The 13461-nt window shown below is 38.3% G+C and overlaps 1 pseudogene; it reads left to right on the forward strand.

Moving 5' to 3' along the window:
• Window positions 1–12277: 12277 nt before the first annotated feature.
• Window positions 12278–12753, forward strand: LOC138175925 (small ribosomal subunit protein eS19 pseudogene; annotated as a pseudogene).
• Window positions 12754–13461: the final 708 nt, after the last annotated feature.

Below are 13461 nucleotides of genomic sequence, written 5' to 3' on the forward strand. Positions count from 1 at the left end.
TTCTAATGAGAGCATTTAGTGGGCATCTATCTGCATGTGGTTAATACTGTTCTGGGCTCAGTACCAAATGAATTAAGCTAATATGATTCATGTCCTATTAAGACTTTTGTATCTAAGAGAACCCATCTCTCACTCAATTGGGTATATAACTGACATACAAACTGAAGAAACATCAGGCATCTAAGATATTTGCAAAATTGTTCTCTCATATATTGAGAGTTATGTAGAAGGGTGCATTGTTAGGAGTTGAATAGAGAGGAAATCAAAGGATTGGCATTTCAAGAGGGAGTTGAGGTCAATTGCTGGAAGGAGAGAAATCATCACTTTTTTTTCAAGTGTTTTGAGGAAGGTTTTATATGTATTGTCTACCTGCTATCATCTCTAGACTATTATTCCTTTACTACAACCTCTGATTTCTAACCTAGAGGACATTTTCCCATCTTTTTTAATGACTTTAGTACCTACCTCAAGGTAGCTCTCTCCCTTCTTTGAAGACTTTGGTATTCCTGTTGATAAGTCATCCATCTAACAACTCATCCACCCATTTCTTCAATTTGACCCATATCAATCACCTCTCTCTCCCCCCATACACAAGTAGTATTGTATCTTAGCTTTCACCATGGATTTAAAACATTTCCTGATCTTTAAAATTCCATTCTTAACCACAAACTCTCCTCCTTTCATTTCTTCCACTCTATTACTGAAGCTAGACCTATGCTCCGGGGAAGTGAGGATGGAGGAACGTATTGAGTAGCGGACTTGGAGTCAGGAAGACATTAAGTCACTTAAATCCAGCCTCAGAAGCTTACTAGCTTTATGAACCTAGACGTCACATAACTCTCTTTACCTCAGTTTACTCATCTGTAAAATGAGCTGGAGAAGGAAATGGCAAACATTCCAGTATCTTTGTCAAGAAAACCCCCAAAGGAGTCATAGTCAGACACAACTAAAAATGACTAAACAACAACAAAAACCCTTTGCTTTACCCTTATGATCAGTTGGATATTACATCAACCAATCAACAAGCATTTATTATGTATACATATATTATGTACTAAGCACTGCATCAGGTGCTGGAAATACAAATACAAGAATGAAGCAATTCCTATTTTCGATAGTTCACATTTTAACAAAGGGACACAAGTATGAATGTAAGTCTATATGGAATATGTATAAATGAATAAATACAAAGTAAGCAAATAAACGTGCTCTGACCTGGTTCTAATTTAGGCCAGTCCCCTGGCACTTTGAGTTTGATACAGGAATAAAATGACACACTTACAGTCATTCAACTGTTATCTAAAGGAGATTTGCTTAGCTCTATTACAAGTATATTAAACAAGGAGAGGCATTGAGGAGCTCTTGAATTGATTCAGCTAATCAAAGCTGCCATAGTGATTTACTAGCCAAGTATCAGAAAGCCCCATCAGCTCCTTGTGACTGTTTTATATATTCTAAGATCTTTGTCTTCTGAGTAAACCATATTTCAAATAATATAACAATAACTCTTAAGGAAAAACTAATCTAATCTGAAGGAGCAGCTAGGCAGTATACTGTCTATAGTGCCAGGCCTAGAGTCAGGAAGATTTCCTGAATTCAAGTCTGACTTCAGATATTTACTAGCTGTGTGACTCTGGGCAAGTCACTTAAACCTGTTTGTCTCAGTTTCCTAACCTATAAAATGAGATGGAGAAGTAAATGGAAAACCACTCTGGTTTCTTTGGGATCATGGAAAGTTGGATAGAATTAAGAAATGATTGAACATCAATGAGAGCCCTTCTAGCTTTAAATCTCTGTCATAGACTTCAGAGACACCATACTCTTCTGCTTTTATTCTTACCATTCTAATTATTCAGAACTTTTTTCTTTACATGGAATTTAAATTTACTCCAAAGATAACTAGGTAGTATTGTGGACAAGTACTTGGTCTGGGGTGAGGAAGACCTGAGTTCAAGTACTGCCTCAAATACTTAATAGCTATTTGTAAGTCACTTAACTTCTGCTTGCTTCAGTTTCCTTAACTATCCAATATGGTTACTAACAAATTCCATCTTGAGGGGTTGTTGTGAAGATCAAATGAGGTGATATTTGTAGTGTTACCACAGTACCTGTCACATAGTATGCTATATAAATATTTCCCTTGCCTCTTCCCATCTCTGAAACTTCTATACATTGGTCTCAGATTAGTTTTCTAGGGGCAAACTGAACTAATATGAGAACTTGTCTATATTAGAACATTGTGTTGTTGTTTGTCCTTTGTTTTAAAAAGGGGCCATGACATCAGTGAGTTCATTCTATGACACAGAAGTGAATTGGATTTAAGTGAGGAAGGGCTATGTAAAGTCATCAGCCTCACTTTCTCCTCCAGAGCCATCTGGGTCCAGTGGCAAGATATAGATCAGGACAACTGGAAATAGCCCTGTATGCAGTAGGAGACCTTGGCCTTTTTTTTTAAAGTTTTTACTTTTTGAATGGGGGAATACAGGGCAATTGGGTTAAGTGACTTGCCCAAGGTCACACAGCTAGTTTTTGTGTTAAGTGTCTGAGGCTGGATTTGAACTCAGGTCCTCCTGACTCCAGGGCTGGTGCTCTATTGACTGCACCACCTAGCCACCCTTAGCATCCTCAATTCTTTTAGTCAGTTCAGTGCTGACATGATTTAGAACATAGCCTTACTCTTCCAGGTTTCCTGCAGCTTATCAATGTCCTACCTAATACAAGATGCCTAGAATTGAGTAAAATATTCCATACGTACTCCTAACAGAGCAGAAAAAAGTAAAGCTATCACCACAGCCTCTTGGTACAACCTAAGATTTCACTTCAATTCATATTGAGCTTGTGGTCCACTAACATTGCCAGGTCTTTCCCAGATAAACACCTGCCTAGACATACCTCCTCATATTGTGCTTCTGATGTTGATCATTTCAACCCAAATTTAAGAGCTTACATTTATTTTTATTCAAGTCTTTGCATTAGATGTGGGATCACAATTCTGTCATCTAATGTGTTCCTTATCCCTTCCATCTTTCCATCACTAGCAAATTTGATAAATGTATCATTTGTGCCTTCATTCAAGTCATAAACATTAATGTTCAGTGACATGAGTAAAAGCAAATATCCCTGGGACACTCACTAGACTTCTACCTCCAAGATCACACAAACCCCATTAATGACTGTTCTCTGGACCTGACTATTTAAATATTCCCAGTCCTACTTGGTATTAGTACATAGGATATTGTGTTTCCTGTGTATTTCCACCTCGTCTAAGACGAAATCCACAAGAAACTCTGGGAAACAATTTACTAAAATCTCAGTAAGCTGTATACGCAACTTCAAAAAAAGGAAATGAGATTGGTCTGTCATGACCTGTACTTGATGGAATCTCACTGGCCCACTATATTTTGCATAAAGTCGGCCCCCATTCCCCTCATTTGTATGTTCATGTTTCAAGGAAAGGATGAAACTAATGCAATTCCAAAATGAATTTGTTGGCAGAAAGAAAACTCCAGTTACCTCAATAATTGAGGTTCTCCCTCATTAGTTCATCAGGCTTCTGGACTATGCTCATGGTTTGTTCATGAACTCTACATCTATTTCCTCCTGATGTTCACATATCACTTATATGGTGCCATAGCAATTCCTCCTTTTCCATTGCTTTGAGAGTCATTGTTGCTTTTACTTTATGTCTTTTTTGCTTTTTGGAGGGCAATTGGGGCTAAGTGACTTGCCCAAAGTCACATGGCTAGTAATTGTGTCAAGTGTCTGAGGCTGGATTTGAACTCAGGTCCTCCTGACTCCAGGGCTGGTGCTCTATTCACTGTGCCACCTAGCCACCCCACCCACTCACTTCTAAAACACATTTAATCAGCTTCTTTTACTACCAATCAAATCAAACTGTTCTTTCCAAAGTTACCTACCAAATTTTATTGTTGTTGTTTGTTTCTTTTTATTATTATCATTATTATTTTTATAAACTTAACAATCATCAGGAAACACAAACATTTCAATACACAAAGTACAAAAAAAGACAATTTTATATAAAATTGTGAATTTCTGCTAAGTACATTTAGATTTGAAGTGCATATTCAATTTAACAAGGGACTAACAAAATTACCCTAGAAGTTTTTCCTTCTAAAATTTTCTATACATTTTTAATGTTTTAAAGACTTTTTTTAATTTTGCATTTCTCCACTTCTAACTTATTTCCCCAATAAAAGCTTTTACTTGTAGCCAATAGAGTCAAGCAAAACAGATCGACACACTGACCACTTATAAATTACCATTTTATAAATTTGACATTTATAAAATTAAATGTCTCATTTTGCACCTTTGTCCCTCACCTCTCTATCAAGAGGCAGGAGGCATCCTTCATCACTAGTCCTTGAAAGTCATAACTGGTGATTGCACTTAGCAGGATCTGAAGTCTTTCCAACTTTTTTTTCTTTTGCATTGTGGCAGTCATCGTATATTTTCTTCCTGGTTCTACTTATTTCACTTTGCATTGGTTCAGGTAAGTGAAAATGAAAGAAATAATGTAATCGCAGAGCCAACAATGTAATAATAAAAAATGAAGTAGTTTATCTCATCAAATAAATGCCTTTGTTTTGAACTAATTATACTCCTTGTGTCACTAGTAAAAGTAAATATAGTAAATATATGAGGATTCATGAATTATACTTTTTAAAATAGATATAGATCCACAGAGAAACCTGAGTCTAGGTAAACTTGTGCTAGGGTTCCTATGTGCGAGAGGAATGTTTCCCAGGTGCTATACAGACCTACATCGCCATATCCTTCTGGCTCGTCTCCCTACCTCAAGTCTCTCCTCAGTCCAATCCATCTTCCATTCCACTGTCAAACTGATCTTCATAGAGTACAGATGTGATCATGTCAATTCCATATCCCATTCAATAAACTCTAGGATCAAATGTAAAAACTTCTTAACTGTTAAAGCCCTTCATAAGCCTGGCCCCTTCCTACCTTTCCCATCTTTCTTACAGCCTTACTACCTTCTATGATCCAGTGACATTGACCTTCTTGCTGTTCTTCAATCATGATATTCAACATCCTAGTCCTGCAATTTTTTTCATACCTAGAATTCTTTACATCCACATCTCTGCCTCTTGGCTTCCTTGGATTCCTTTGAGTCCCAGTTAAAATCTTACCTTCTCTAATAACCTTTTCCTGATTTTCCTTAATGTTATTGACTTCCTTCTAAGCTTTCTCTTATCTATCCTTTATTTATCTTGTTTATTCATAGTTCTTAGCATATTATCTCCCCAATTAGATTTTGAGTTCTTTTCTGAGTATAGACTACTTTATTTACTTTTGCCTTTTCTATATGCTCTTAGCATAGTACTTGACATGTAGCAGGCACTTAATAAATGCTTTATTGACTCAATTTGACATTCATTTATGTGTATATTTGTGTACATATACATATATGTATCTATAAATGTATATACTGTGTGTGTATATGTATATAATGTGTGTTTGTTTACATATACTATTTCTTGAGGTCTAGAGCATGAGAGGTCTTCTGCCATAAAGGACTTACAGGTCCCTCCTTTTCATAAATCCTTCCTTTGCCTGTTTCCTGCTAATTAAGGAAGGGGACAGGCAGCTATTTTTATGCTCTCCCCTTAACATCTATCTGTCCCTCATAAAAACTTTCAGATCTGTAGCATAACTCATCAGTACAATAGTTTGTTGTTGTTTTTTAGGAAAGTAAAGGATGTCTTATCTTTTTGTTTCATTTTTTTATTCATTATGAGAACTACACAATGTACATATGTGTATGCATGCATACATGCATGTATGTATTCTCATTGACTCTTCTTTTTGTCTTTTTTCTCATTCATTTGCTTCCATTCTTTAGTTCTACCCATCACCATGGAGCAGACACACTTTAGTTTTAGAGTTACTCAAACTGGAAGAGAGGGGTAATTGCTTATGAAGTGTCAGAAATACAACTTCTAGCCACTTCTCTCCTCTTCCATTCTCTTCTTTACTCTCCTCCCTGAACAAATTTTAGATCATCTATCTCTGCCCTGCCTTTTTCTCAATATTTTCTTCCATTAGTGGCATTTAGGCTTGTAAATCTAAATGATGATAGTGACTAGACTATCTGATTTTGAGTCAGGAAAACTTGGTTTCAAATCCTATTTCTGATATTTACTAACTTTAGCCATAAGTGGGTCACTTAATCTCTCAGAGCCACAGTTTGTGCATCTGAACAGTGAAGATAATAGTACGCACCTCAAGGGGTTGTTATAAGGTCATTGTAAGTTCTCATTTGGGATCATGTCTACAAAGTGCCTTGCAAACTTTACATCATTCTATAACTATCAGTTACATTTTTTGAATGGAAATTAGGGGAATGGAAAGTTGTAAAAGAGAATGAAAGAAGAACGTTAAAAAGTGAAGCCAATGGATTTAGTAGAGTGGACAGAAGAGGTCCTGGTTGGTAATAGAAAAATTGACCCTGTGTAGAAAGACACTCACATTGGGAAAGAAGACATCAGCAGTAGTTTATGGACTCAAAGAGGTGGTAAATCTTATACTTCAAACTTCTTGTTGAAGGAAGAGAGGAGTACAGTAGAACAAACATTGAATTTTGAGTCAGAATGGGGTTCAAATCTTGTTTTTATCATTTACTATCTGTGTGACCTTGGGCAATTACCTCTCTAGACTTCACTTTACATAACTGTAAAATGCAGGGATTGGATGAGATGATTTCCAAGGCTCCTTCCACTTCTATTTCTGTGACCTAAGAAACCATAGAGATGAGACCAAAGATTTGCATAGGACTTAGAAGGTTAATGAAAAACTTTATATGGATTAAAGTTTTAGATGGTACTCTTGGTCAAGGGAGAAAGAAAAAAAAAACTAGAAATTTATACAAATTGTCCCTCATATTACTATCTGATTTTTAATAGGAACAGAGTTCATATGAGGTCTATATTTCCCAGAATTTAAGTGATCTTTTTTTTTCTAAACTTGGTTAGAAACAAAACTGAATAAAGAGAAAAATGCTTCAAATTCTCCCCCACCTCCCTCCTCAAAAACCACATATAAACGTGGTTTTGTGTAGCACAGAAGACAAGGGATTTTATTTGAGGTAGCCTAGTAATTTTTTTTTTCTGTTTGGGGATTTTTTTTATTTTTTTTTTAACAAGATAATTAGGGTTAAGTGACTTGCCCATGGTCACACAGCTAGTAAATGTCAAATGTTTGAGCTCATATTTGAACTCAGGTTCTTCTGACTCCAAGGTCAGTGTTCTATTCACTGAGCTATGTAGCTGCCCTGAACAACCTAATAATTGAGGTAAATTTGCTGTTGCCCCAGGTGGCAGGTTGGAGAGCCAACTTTGGTGTTGGGAACTCTGGAAATATATTCCTTCTTCCAAAACATGCTTGGCCTGAGTGACTCCAGGGAAGGAATTTAACCTCCCAGTTCCCCAGGTAACATTCTAAGATGACAAGTCCTAAAAGAGTTATTGATTTGCATTGGTAGAGGGAGTATCTTTTTAAGGAAATCAGTAACCAAAGAAATCACAAGACAAGATTTAATTCCCACCTCAAAAAAAAAAGCTTATATAGTAGATCCAATTCAATATCAAGAAATTCAATTCATATAAACAAGTGTTTATACCTATAAACCATGATTCACAAGAAGCTTGGTAGAGTCAATAAAGATCCAGCCTCAGAGCCAAAAAGATTTGGGTTTGAGTCTTGCCTCTGACATAGATCCTACCTATATGACCCTTAATAAGCCATTTAAATAATAGCAATAATAATAACTAGTGTTTGGGGTTTGCAAAGCACTTTACCTATCATTCTTTTGATCCTCACAACAACCCAACTTGGCAAGGTATGTGCTTTTATTATCCCCATTTTACAGTGGAGGAAGTTGAGGCTGAATTAGGTGACTTGACCAGGAACACATAGCTGAATAGGAAATGAACTTGAGTCATCTGACTCCAAGTCCAGCACTCAATGCAATGTAACCCATAGGTATATTTAGCCTCTCGGTGCTCTTAGCCAACATTGTAATTTTCAGAGTAGGTTTCTATCTGCATTAGTAAAGGGAGTCAGTGTTCCCATTAATATTTAGGAGTTCCCTATATAATAAAGTCATAAGTCTGGAAGTTACACACAGATATGTCTGAAGACTGCAAATATATACATATACATATACACATACACATACACATACACATATACATACATACATACACACAAGAAGTGGAACACACACAACACCTTCACAAGTAAACTAACAAAAGGTATACAAAATTAACAAAAAAGCAATTTCAAGATGGAATAAGTCCCTCTGATTAAAGGCCCAGGAAAGACCTCCTGTAGGTATGTAGGTGGTGGCCAAGTTAGTCCTCTGCTGTCTAAGGTTTCATCCTAGGGGAAAATTTACAGGTAAGAGCTCTAGCTGCATATGTCAGAAGCCCGCAAGCTACAGGGTTAGTTTTGTTATAGAAATGTGCACCAGTTGAGACATTTTCAGAAATGTGTTGCCTGTCCCTACCAATAAAACAACGCATTATTCTGAAGGGTTTACAAATGGTTTGAACTGCAACCAGCTGGCTGCTGCAGAACAGGGTATGTTGCACCTGCTAGTAACCTCAGGAGAAAGTGCTGATGAGGTGTTTTTCTTTTTTTAATAGATTATCAGTCTGTTGTACCACTATTAACATTGGCAAGGCCAATATGCCACTATGGGTATTTCCTCTGACCCCAAGAGGTTAAAAGATGAGATTCAGCATATTTGAGATGCTTAAAATATGCTTTCACTAATACAAGTCATTGTTCCCCAGTTACGAAGTCAGACTGAAAATATTTTCTTAAGTCCCCATCTCTGATAAAGAATCTATTCAGGACTTACCTTCTCCAGCATCGTCTCCTGTTTAATGTTACAACTCTGTGATGGACTATTTCTCTATTTATAGCCCAGACAATTCAGCTGCCAGGCAGGTGGTTCTATTGAAAGATAAACAAACTTGTAACAAACCCCCACTGCTTCGTAAATGACCAACTGTGCTGACATGGCCAACTGCAGGAGACTTAACCTACCCTGGGATGTTGGTCATTTACTACAGAGTCAGGATCCCCACAGTTTCCTTGGCCAAGGAACAGCTGGGGCTCTCGGCATTTTTGTCTTCTAACAAAAAAATCAGAATCAATAGCTATACAGTCTGTTTAAAAGGATCACGGTGATTTTTTTTTCATTTAATATATGGAACACCAAAATATCAGCTTTACTTCCTTTGCCTAATGGGCTTATTGATCTCCAAGAAGCTTTTAGACTGCTTTGTGGAAATGTCTTCTCTTTGAAAATGTAATTTGGTGTGGTCAGAATGGCCCCAGGTGTCCTGAGATGTGTGTTTCTGCATCTTCATCTGCCATTGTTCCTTTGGCTGGCTGGGCCCCATCGCTCTTGCTAAGATCTTATGGGCTTTTGCCTGAAAAGAGTGGGTAGGGAATGAAAGAAACTTTTTTTCCTGCCATGGAATCGTAGAGGCACTTTTGAAATCTCTATCCTTCCTTGGTCCATCGGCCTTCCTTATTACCTAGCAGATGAAATGTTCCTTGTTACAGTAAGGCTATGTTGTAGTCAACAATCAGTTCTTCCCAAAGAGGAAGTTATGTTGCAGGAAAAAGAGAACAGAACAAGGAGACAGGAAAACTGGGTTGTTTTAATTCTGACTCTACCCTTTTCTGTGTGTGACCTTAGAAAAGTTGTTTCTCTGGGTCTATGTCCTTATTCAATTAAATTCAATAGAATTAAATTTAGTAAGTTTTTATTAAATGTCTATTACATTCCAAGAGGGTTGCAGTAGTACATAGAGAACTGGCCTCAAAACCAGAAAGCCCTAGGCTCAGGTCCCATCTCTGAAACATACTGTTTATGTTGATCCTAGATAATTATTTAACCACTTAGTGCTACATGAATTGCAAAGGGGAGGGATAGGAGTACAAAGTCTAAATAGGAGACTAGTTATGTCAGCAGTCCAGATGAGATTTGGTGAGGGCCTTTGTGAGAATTGAGGTTGTATGGGCATTGCATACATAGGATTGAACTCTTATAAATAGCCATAAAATTCTCGAAGGGTCATGGGGGCATTAAGGCACAGGGGATCATAGGATTTAGAGCTGGGAGGGGGCTTTAAGATCATTAAGTCTAAGCCCCTCATTTTAAAGATGAGGGAAATGAAACCCACAGAGACACAGTGGTTTGTGTCCAAGATTGCACAGCTATTTAGGAGTAATGCTGGGATTTGAACCAGATCTTTTGACTCCAAATTCAATACTATTTTCTTTACAGTGTAGTCAGTTTCTGGATATAATTCAATAAAGACACAAAAAGAGCCTCAAACAATATGTGGGAAGACTGAAATTGAAGATATACTTTAAATTTGTCAGAGTATTTAATATTTCCTAGCCAAGGTCTTAAACATCGGAAGGATGGCTTAGGTTCAGTTATGCTTTAATGTATGAGGATGCGATGGATGACCTCCCAATGTCCTTTCTAGCTTTAGAGTTCTTTGGAAGACAAGATCAAAAAGCATGTGTTCTCCAAGAAAAGATTAAATAGCTTTTATATTCTATAATTTCCAGATGTTAATATCATACACTGATTTATAGTCCCATGATTGCAATGAAACTCAAAAACGTGAGGTAAAGGAAAACTCTGTCTTCTCCTGCAAGCCATTGCATCTCTTACCCTTACCCTTATCCTTCCACATAACTCCTCTTATGGTCAACAGCCCTTCCCTCTCTAAAATAAACAAACAGGGGGCAGCTAGGTGGTGCAGTAAATAGAGCACTAGGTGGTACAGTCAGGAGGATTTGGGTTCAAATTTGACCTCAGACTTTTAACACTTACTAGCCATGTGACCTTGGGCAAGTAACTTAACCTCAATTGCCCTGCCTTTTCCCCTTCAAAAAAAAACAGCAAAAAGATAAAATAAACAAACAAAATCTTCTGTTTCCCAGTGCACTATTGATGGGGTGCCAGCATTTATTCCCACCTTTCTTTTGGTATAATATGAGATCCAAATAGCTCTAAGGATTAACGATTTAATCTGAAGTTACATATGATTCAGCAACTCAGCTGTTGGGCTATGCCAATGATCTCTTTGGCAAGCCTCTCCGGGCAATGATGCATATTGTTGATAAAAAATGAACAATTGGAACCCTGTCTCTTGCCCCCCAGCCTTACCATTCTAGCATCTCTAGTTGATATTATTAGTCATTATTCATAGGAATCAAACATCACTATTTTTAAAGAAAAATCGTCTAATGTCAGAGGGAAGAGATTAATTCATACGGTTTCATAATTCATAAGACTACATCTCCGTCAAGGAATAATACTTTATGGAAGAGAGCTGCTATTTGCCACTCCTTTCTGCCTACAGAGGATCTTGCCTCAACTTTATTGAGAAAATAGAAGCCCAGGAGCGGCTAGGTGGTGCAGTGAATAGAACACCATCCCTGGAGTCAGCAGGACCTGAGATCAAGTCTGGTCTCAGACACTTAACTCAAAAACTAACCATGTGACCTTGGGCAAGTCACTTAACCCCAATTGTCCTCCAAAAAAAAAATAGAAGCCCTTCACTACAAGCTCCTTCTCCTCCCCTTGACATCATTAGTATTCTCCCTGGTTTTATGACATCTTCCCAGAAGAGATGGTCCTTCTACTCACCAAGGCCAACCCTTCTTTCTTATGCCCTTTAATGCTCCTGCAATCAAACTTCCTCTTTCTCTAATCTTCAAGCTCTAGCTTTTATACTTATTCCTTCTCTGTTGCCTATAAATATTAGCTTCCCTCTCATCATTAAACAGCCTTCACTTGACTCTCTTAGGTCCTCAAGATATTTCATCCTATATCTTTCTCATCTTTCACAATCTCCTAGCAAAATCTGCATTGCTTCTACTGCTCATCTCACCCACTCCTAAATCCTTTGCCATCTAGCATCTGATCTTATTATTCAGCTGTACCTTTTCTCTCCAAAGTTTTGTTGTCCTTGAGTTGTTTAAGCAACTTGCCCAGAGTCACAAAACTAGAGAGTATCTGAAGCTAGATTTGAACTCAGGAAGCTAAGTTTTCCTGATTTAAGGCCTCATACTCTATCCACTGTACCACCTATCTGCCTTTTTCTCCCAAGTTAACAAAATCTATATCAGATCTCTTCTTTCCCTATAGGTTGCCTTACAATACTGATTAGGGCTTTCCCTTGGCTGGCTGCGCAGAGCCTGCACGATGCATGGAGTCACGGTGAAGGATGTGAACCAGCAGGAGTTCGTGCGGCCCCTGGCCGCCTTCCTGAAAAAGTCAGGGAAGCTGAAAGTCCCCAAATGGGTGGACACGGTCAAGCTGGCCAAGCATAAGGAGCTGGCTCCCTATGATGAGAACTGGTTCTACACGCAGGCAGCCTCCACAGCCTGGCACCTGTACCTCCGCGGCAGCGCCGGCAGGGGCTCCGTGATCAAGATCCACACGGGGTCATGCCCAGCCACTTCAGCTGGGGCTCCAAGAGCGTGGCCCAGAGGGTCCTGCAGGCCCTGGAGGGGCTCAAGATGGTGGAGAAGGACCAGGACGGGGCTGGAAACTGACACCTCTGGGACAGAGAGACCTGGACAGAATTGCCGGACAGGTGGCAGCTGCCAACAAGAAACATTAGGGCAAATCACACCAGATTCATTAATAAATTGCCTTGTTCTTAAAAAAAAAAACAATACTGATCAGGAAGCTTGAAGCTATAGCTAGAACTTGAGTGAAGGGATATTAACAGTGTAGATGGCAGTCTAGCTGCGGATGTAGCCATTTCAGATAAGAAGATAGTCTGTCCCCTCGAAGCTGTAGCCTATGCCCTCATAAGAATTTCATGAGGAGGTAGGGACCACAGTGATGGGAAGAGATGTAGGGTGATGGCAGAGTTCAGGAGATAACCACAAAGAAAAGATGATTGGTGGGAGAAAATTCATTTCATGGAAATTAGTGCCCTAGGACACAGCTGCAGTCACTGAGCCCTTGTTGAGCCTCTCCTTAGAAGCCAGGTAATGATTAATTGGATTTTGTCTTTCCAACTTTATCACCTCAGGATTAAAGTCAGAAAGTGAATGAAGTTTTTTAGGGGGTTCTAAACATGTAATCTGAAAGATAGAATAATTTTTTTTTGCTTTTTTTTCTTCCATTAGTAAAGATCCTTTCACTTTCAGAGCCCCTGGCTGAGTTTTTTTGAAAGTACTACTTTAAAAAAAAATCCAACAGAATTAATAGGATGTGAAGTAACCAGTGATTCCTTGTCCATGCATTTTACTGTTTTTCTTTTTCTGGCTCTACTAGTCACTAAAAATTACTCACCCTCTAAGCCGGGAGAAAAAGAAATCTAACACCAGGTATTGTCCAGAAAGTATTCTGTGATCCTCCAATAGTACAGTCAC

The sequence above is a fragment of the Petaurus breviceps genome, unplaced genomic scaffold (assembly GCF_028583685.1).
Source record: "Petaurus breviceps papuanus isolate PSGF00001 unplaced genomic scaffold, PetGlider_PUasm1.0 80, whole genome shotgun sequence".
In the NCBI taxonomy this organism is placed as follows: Eukaryota; Metazoa; Chordata; class Mammalia; order Diprotodontia; family Petauridae; genus Petaurus; species Petaurus breviceps.